This window comes from Anomalospiza imberbis, chromosome 12 (assembly GCF_031753505.1).
Source record: "Anomalospiza imberbis isolate Cuckoo-Finch-1a 21T00152 chromosome 12, ASM3175350v1, whole genome shotgun sequence".
NCBI lineage: Eukaryota > Metazoa > Chordata > Aves > Passeriformes > Viduidae > Anomalospiza > Anomalospiza imberbis.
In genome coordinates this window covers 11574870-11583037 of record NC_089692.1, presented here as the reverse complement: position 1 = coordinate 11583037, position 8168 = coordinate 11574870, and positions in this window count along the sequence as shown.

Sequence of the window (8168 nt, the reverse complement as noted above, 5' to 3'; positions counted from 1 at the left end):
TGCGCAGTCTCAAGCTACCACAAGAGGAAGTCTGAAAACTAGTGGAAACATGAGAAAAGGGCAGTTACCAGATGTGATTGCTGTGATTTTAAGGTAGCAACAGGCAGATAGTTACTATTGCTGAAAGAGGCCACATTTTCTCCTCATTTGCATATATGAAAGCATTTATTTATGCCGTAGAAGAGGAAAAAACAAAACCTGACTTAATCTTGAAGACAAGGTATCTCACATATATTTTAAATTAAAAAAAAGAAAAAGAGAAAGAAATTACTAAACATTATTTTCCTGGCTAAGCATTTTTTACTATTTTTAGCCTATTTTTATGGCACAGATATAATGATATGCTTTATTCATGTATGTCATGTCATGCATTTAGTCATAATATGCTCCCACACAGTGCCTTGCAGCGAACATTTTGATTATGGATTTTGAGACAGACCCTGCACAGGGCAGTGCAGCTGAGCACTTCTTGTCCCCCTCCTGCTGAGGCTACACAGAGTGTGGGTCTGTACTCAGGGCTCACCGTGCTCCGTGTGAGCCTTGCTCCCTCCCTGCTCTCTGCACAATGTGCAGAACTCTCAGTAAGGTCATTGTGGCTTGCTGGGTTTAGAACCAGCTTTAGGCTTTGCCACCAACAGATACCACCTTTCCCCTACAGGGTAAAAGATAATTAGGCAGATTCAGCAACAGAAATGAATGTCAATAAAAGATGTCAGAGAAATTGTACAAAATTCAGTATTTGCTTGTAATGGGGGTTTGAGTGCCTGGTGCAACTGCCTTAATCTGAAATTTTCGTGTAAATATGGCCATTGTCAAGGACAGTTGTCCATTGTGTCATTCATAATATTGCCGGCTTTGAGGTGCTATTAATAGTGGAATATTATTTTAGCTGAATTTCCCTAATCTACGGATTTGGGTCATGATTTTTCAAGATGAGAGGCTGGCAATTCGGCATGATTGCAAACTGTGGCCAGCCAAGGTTCTACTGTTTCTACTGAACACAAGTCCAGCTATGAACGTACCTCTGACCTGTATGTAACCATAAAGATTGCCATGGCTTTCCAATCAGTGCTAAATGAAAGTTTTCCAGGTATGACCTGTTAACAAATACGGCTGCTAATATGCAGGTGTTTGGTGTTTACTGATATTTGATAATTGGTTGTAAATAGTTAATATTGGCAGTTGTTAGATTTATGCTAATATCAAGCTATTTTGCTAACTGCACCCCATCATCCATGATGTGAATAGTCTTTCATAAAGGCAAGGATTTCAAGGAGAGGGCTGAGGGGCTCAGGCAGAAAGCATTTGCAGGGGATTTTGCTGCCCATACCCTTCCACTGGGAGCCCAACACAGCAGCTGTATGCAGGGCTGCTGGGTGAATCAGCCATGGGAAACAACACTTGAGGCTCAGGAGAGAATGAGGAGTTACAGGAACTTGTGTGTGAATGGAGCTGTCTTTGTCAGCAAGTGGCTTTGTACTTATCCTCACTCATCCTTTCAGGAACAAATCCAACCTGACTTGAATTACAGTGAACAACTTTCCCCTAATGGTTCAGCTTTGAAATGACACATTCTTTTTTAGCTTTTCCCCATCAGCAAAAATCCATGGTCATTTAAAGTGTTGCCTTAATAAACAGCAGTTCTGAAAATATGATCCAGTTTTTCCAGAGCCTGGTACTTGGTTGTGGGGAATGACTCTTCTGCTTTGTTTGTGATGACAGCTCATATTTGTATCAGCTCATATTTGGCCATGTGACACTGTAAGAGAACAAAGGCCAAGGAAGCCTTCACTATATGTGCCAAGTTACTCTTAGGTCTCCTTAATTAAGCAAGTACAAATATTATGGATTGTGTTGCAAATTCTGCAGTTATCTCTGTGCTCCATGTTAGGTCAAAGACTGATGTAAATGTTAAGGCATGAGAACCACGCCATTTTCATAAGAATTTTAATGTAATTTATGACAGCTTAGCAGCTTTCATTTAGAAGGGTACTGTGGTGAAGCCATTTAAAGCCAAATGTGTCCTGGAACATTCCAGTTGCACTCATAAGCCTCATTGAAAACTAATGAATGCTCTGTTCTCTGTCTGTCCTAATGAATATCGATCAGAAATGGATGAGGAAACTTTGAATAGACTCTGAGGTCTGTGCAGTTTGAAAATCTCACTGTATTTTGTTTCTTATCCTTGCTGGCAGGGAGGGTAGATTGAGGTCACCTTATAAATACACTTTGTAAAAGAAATTGGCAAAGCAACAGAAGCCATGCAGACCTGCAGTGAAGCATTGTTTCTCACCTTTGTTTGTATTTTTGCTGGTAAATTGCTTTGCTGGTACTACTTCAGTGTGTGAGCAGTTAAGCAAGTTATGTTCAATTAGGAAACATAATACATAATAGGATATTTGATTTATGGGTATTGGGTGAACCAACAGACTGAGCTTCTGAGCAGTCAGTGAAAACATTCTTTCGTTAGCACATGACATCAGAGATACTGACTGAGCTGCCCTCTTTCAGAGTGGCAAAGCAAAATAAATCCTGGTCACACTTAGTTAGAGTAGAAGCCCTTGAGACTATATTTGGGGTAAAATGCTTCTTATCTCCTTGTATTTGTCTTTAAGCTCTATGCCATCATCCTGTTCTTAGTGTGCTACAGAGGTGCTGCTTTTACAGGCTGGGAGTGCAGTGGTGCTCAGTACTTGCAGTGGGGACATTCTGCTGCTGGCTGGCCTCTGCTTTGAGTTGAGATTTGGGGTTGGGCTAAATGACTCCTGAGGTCTCTTACAGACCAAATTACCCCTCACCCTACCACTCTTGCTGAATTTGAAGACATGGTATGATGTGTTTTCTTATCTCAGACTAGATAAGCCCAAAATCAGGGAGACAGACTCTGAAGGATCTGAAGGGATGTGTTCTGACACTGACAGATTGACAGGATAACTGCTGTTAGTGTTTGCTGCATAGACATTCCTCAGCCCTCCATACTCTGAAGAGATTACCTCTGACAGTAATTAATGACTTCTGCGTAGACTTCCTAGAAGTTAAACATTAAAGAAAGAGGCAATACAAAACACAAGGAAAGAAGAAAAAGCCCTGCTGAGAAGAGAACCTAAGGCCATCTACCAGCTCTTTGGAAGAGCTGAAGCAATAATCTAGATCTCCTTCCTTTTACCTGAATCCTCTGTAAGATATTTTGTATATGTAGAGAGATGCTACTTCTGGGTTAGCTACAGAAGATGAAGAGAGTTGTATCTCCTACTACTGCCTTTATGTATTTGTGGAAAAAAAATAATTTCTCTGTTGCATATAATTTCTATATTAGGTATTTGTCTGATACACACATTGAGGTATCTCTCCTGAGTCATCTACTTTGTGAGTAAGATGCCAAATGTACTTTTAATGTCTACTTTTGTACATTAATAGTTACTGTATGGCAGACACAGTCTGAGAAGGCAAATACCTCTTTTGAGGACATATTTCAATAATAACAGTAAAAAGGGAATCATGATGTCTTTTGAGCTGTAAACTACATATCTAGGTAGATCTGACAGCGATAAGAGACATATGAGCATGCATTAACATGCTGTTTTTATCAAAGGATTTTTCTATGGCAGAAAATTATCTTTGAAATGATTCAGAAGCACTCGGCAGTTTCAAGATTAGACTTCAGATGGTGTCCTAGATAATTTGCTTACAGAGTAGTCATCCCTTCAGAAACACACTGTAGCAATTCCTACTGTCACTAATGCCAAAATTTTATCAGAAGCTGATGATTTCCTCATGGTTTCAGAGGAGTATGTTAGGCAGAGTGTCGTGAGCACAGGCCATGGGAGGATGGTGGATTTATTCCTGGTGGGGTTTCATATTTTAAATTGAAACCTGTTGCTAGGCTGAAGAAATAAATAATCATCAGGACAATTAAGGTCTTAAGAAAACAGCTGATCCTCTGATTACCAACTCAGCTGGTTCTAACTGGGTGCAGTGGGATGTGTGTCTGCAAGTAAACTACTGCAGTTTGTGTATATAACCTCTTCTTGTGTGTTTTCTAGGTCATGTGCTGTGAGTTTATGGCTTCTAGTTTAGGAAGCAAAGCAAGTTATTAATGTAGATGGACTTGCATTGATTTTAGCAGGATTTGTGGAAAAGAAATAGCTCATTAAAGTTGTCAGAGCTACTGTAGTGTTCTCAGAGTTTTGCAATCAGAACTTCTAAGGAACTGGAAAACCCAAATCTCAGGTGATGGAAAAGTTTGCCTGAACTTCAGGAAAGATGCCAATGAAAATATCCCAAGGTCCAGTTTAGCCAGACCTTTGGCTACTTTTTGGTTTTCCAGAGTTGCCTTGTGACTCATTCTCTTTTCAGAAATCCCATTTTGCAATTTCTCCTGGATCAGCATTCCAGAGCCTTTCTTCTTGTCTGGGAAAGAAATGTTTATAAGTACCAAGAAAGGAAAGAGCTTACAGGAGAAAGCATGGGACTGGACTATGTTGAAAAAGGGATTTTGATGCCTTTCACCACGTCTGACTTGTAGGGCACTGTGGTAGAAGTAGCAAGGCCATGAGTGTGGTGCCAGACTGAGGCTCCCCAGAGCCTGAGGTGTGTAGGAATCATGTATCTACTCACTGCTGGCTCTTAGTGGTACCTGTCCTGAAGGTACACATCTACACAAAGAGCAGTAGTGACACACCAAGGCACTACATTCTTTCTGGGGCTTGACACTGGCAAGTCACTAGGCTGCAAGCAGCTGCTTTTCAATGCCTGTGACAGAAATCGTGGGTGCCTGCTGCAGCGGGCTGAAGGAGATGTGCGCCCCTGTAGGAACAGAGGAAGGTGTGATATTAGCAGTTTATCTGTTTTAGTATGGTTGTCTCTAGGAAGCAATGGTAAGTCACAGCAGTCCCCACTGAGTTTAAAAGGATTAATAACTTCGGCAAGAACTCGTTTGTATTGCAGGCAAGTGAGCTCACCTAAGCCCTGCATGTTGAAGGGTTGATCCTAACAGAACATAAGCTTTAAACATCCACATCTTCTATTATCTGGATGTGCTCTCTGTCTGCTCAGCAGCTGGCTCAGGCCTCAGTGATCTAATTCACCATATCTGACACATGAGGGAGTCTTTAACCTGTTGGAAATCAGTGTGTGTGTTCATGTGCATGGAGGGGTGAGAGTGGAACAATGTTCAAAGGGTCAACGTTGGTACCAGATGTGATTTTCAGCATTTAAGGTAGCAATTATATTTGCCTTTTGTTTCTCTCATCCTTTCTGTTTTAGTAAGTTAGGTCCTAAGGATGTGAAGCTCCTCTGACATGTGGATAGAATTGTTAGTTTGGTACTAAATTAGAAATGAATTTTAAAAATTTGATAATGAACTAGACTTTGTGGATACAATGTGCAGAATAATTTTGTCTTCAAACATACAGGTGGTTCCCTACTGGTGCTTCCACATACTAGTGGTTAAGATGAAGTCCTGATGATGCTGTATCTGGTTAAACTTGGCAAACTCAGCTTGATCCTCAGGAGCACTGTGAACAGATCCTGCTGTCAACACTGTTGTTGCCTTGTGCCATGTGCTGTGAATGGGCCTGTGGAGCTCCACGAGGCATCCTGCAGTGTAAAATGTGAGTAAAGATGATGGGACCAAGCCCTTTGCTAGCCAGGTAGCCACCCCTTCCCCCATAGTAAGAGCAAGAGCAAAATGGATGTGACTGCATGATCGGCTCCACAGCCCATAGTGCAGAGCTATGGCATTTCTGCTTTCCAGACTTCAGGGACAGACACTAAGGAATGCTGCACTGAGTGACACGTTTCTCAAATCCTGTGAAGAGGCATTTTATTCCCAAACAGTGCCACTCCAAAGCCTGGCTATTCCCTGCTACTGTTCTGTTTGTATTCATGGGAGATCTCTTTGCTGTAGCAATGGGCAAGTGCAATCCTGAACATGTCAGAATAGCGGTTCTGCTTGCTTTGCTGCTGCTGCTGGGCAGCTGTGTGTTGCTAGTCACCGTACACCTCACTTGTCATTATACTGTTGGTATTCAGACACCAAGGGACCTTAATTAATGACTTTGAAGATACAGTCTTTTATAATTTATGACAGAACTTTAATTAAAATCAAATATATGGTAGTTGAACTACCAGAGGATTTAAAGTGAACAATCTTTGATGGAGACAGTGATTTCCTCTGACCACTGATGATGGATACAGAATGCAAATTCTGTTTCATCACAGCAGATTCAGAACAGAATGGGCTTTTTTTTTTTTTTTTTTTGAAACAGAGAGGTCCCTGTTGTTATAGACTGTAAAAATGGTAAGGTCAAGGGGCCTGCAGTCATTTGATTCCCTCTCCTACCCCCATCTCCTCCTCTAGAATTCTCATGTATTTTAAATGTCTGTATTGGTAGGAAAAACAAAAGGACACAGATCTGTGTGATGCTTATATACTTCTTTATTTTTTTGCAGAGATGGTGTGAAAAATTGCTGCACTTGGTTCAGGTACTCACTCCAGGACTCTTGTCAAAGCAGTAGGAGAGTTCTTATTCCACATAAAGGGAAACTGAGGTAGTGCTTTCACTTGGACAATGCAGGAGAAGTTAATGGAATTTTGAAGAGTCCAGCCTGCTTCACAGAATGAGTACAGTCTTTCTGGCCTATGTTGGGATAACTGGACTTAAGCAAATATGTAGCAGAATTACTGCTGTGGATTAAAACTGTTGTGCCAGGGAGCATGGTTTTCTTATGACAGTTGAATTTATTTCATTTTATTTGGACTTACTGCCTAACTGGATTCACCTAAATTTCTTTAAAAATGCAGTTTTTATCTAGGAGACTTATCCTGCTATCCCACTACTGCTGTGACTTCCATGGACTTCTCTGAATGGATTTCATGGTCTTGCTGCTTACTCTGCCTACTGAGAGTAAATATTTAGAAGCTATTTGTGGCATTGATTTTAAAATTTTGAGTTGTATTTTAAATTTTATCATCTCATTTGGTCTACGAAGAGATGGGTCTTCTCTTCTGTGGGATTAGTTGATTGTCTGAGGTTGCCAAGTTTCCCCTCCTGTGTGTATGAAGGCCAATCTATGATCTTGCCATCAGAAACCAACAAACAAGCAAACAAAACCAACCAACACAAATAACAATCTGCCACATATACAAAAGCTATTAAATTAAACAAAACGTACAATTTAATAGAGCTAAAGGAAACTGGTCAAGAATCATGTCAAGCTATTTCAAAAAATTGCCATGAGAGGGAGATGAATAATGGAAAAAAATGCATTTGAATAAATTAGTCACTGGAAGCTGGTAAAAATCAGAAATATCTTATTTAGTAGCTATAGAAATGGTTTGACAGTAGTGAAATATGATTAAAAAATGTCTTTGCTAAATATTCATCCATCTATAATTACCATCTTTACCTTTACAGTAGCAATAATTTCTTATTTATAAACATAAAAATAGGAATATATCTTATAAATAGAAAATTACTTTCCTGGAATGGAGAAAAGGATTTCCTCAGTGGTTGCTCTTGGTAATGTTGCAAAAAGTTCATTTGTTTTATATTACTAACTTTTCATGTAGTACTTCAACCAACTGCTAAAACTACACTTTGTGAACTCTTAAAATGGAATTCCTGAGCACAATCATGGGACATATTTATTTGAAGTTTTTTTCTTTTTGTTTTTATTGTCAATTTGCTGTAGCAAATTATTATATTCATATTGGATTATTTAAGGCTGTTTGTCTGGCGGATGTATTTATATGTGAGTCTTAGTAGCACTGGGCTGTTTCTGCAGATCTAACCATCGTTAGGGCAGTGGAGGCTCAGCTTTCAGAGTGCTAAACCAAAGGGAATGCTGTAGAATTGTAGGCTTCTCTCTGGTTGAGCAGTATTTTGTGACATCACACTGGAAACACTGATTTTCCATCTGCAGTATGCAGGGATGCTCAGGGTCCATACCAAGCCTGATCAGCCTGTTCCTGGCAGTGCTCATGGGGCAGGAGCTGCTGGAGCAGGCTGTTCAGAGAATCAGGCTCGTGACCTCCCTGCTGGCTTAACTGGGTGTCGAGGCCAGCTTCTCTTCCTTTAACGAGTCACACCAGGTCATCAGTTCATCACGCAGGAACAGAATCACAACCTCAAAGATGCCAAAAAGGAGAAAAATCTAAGGGCTCC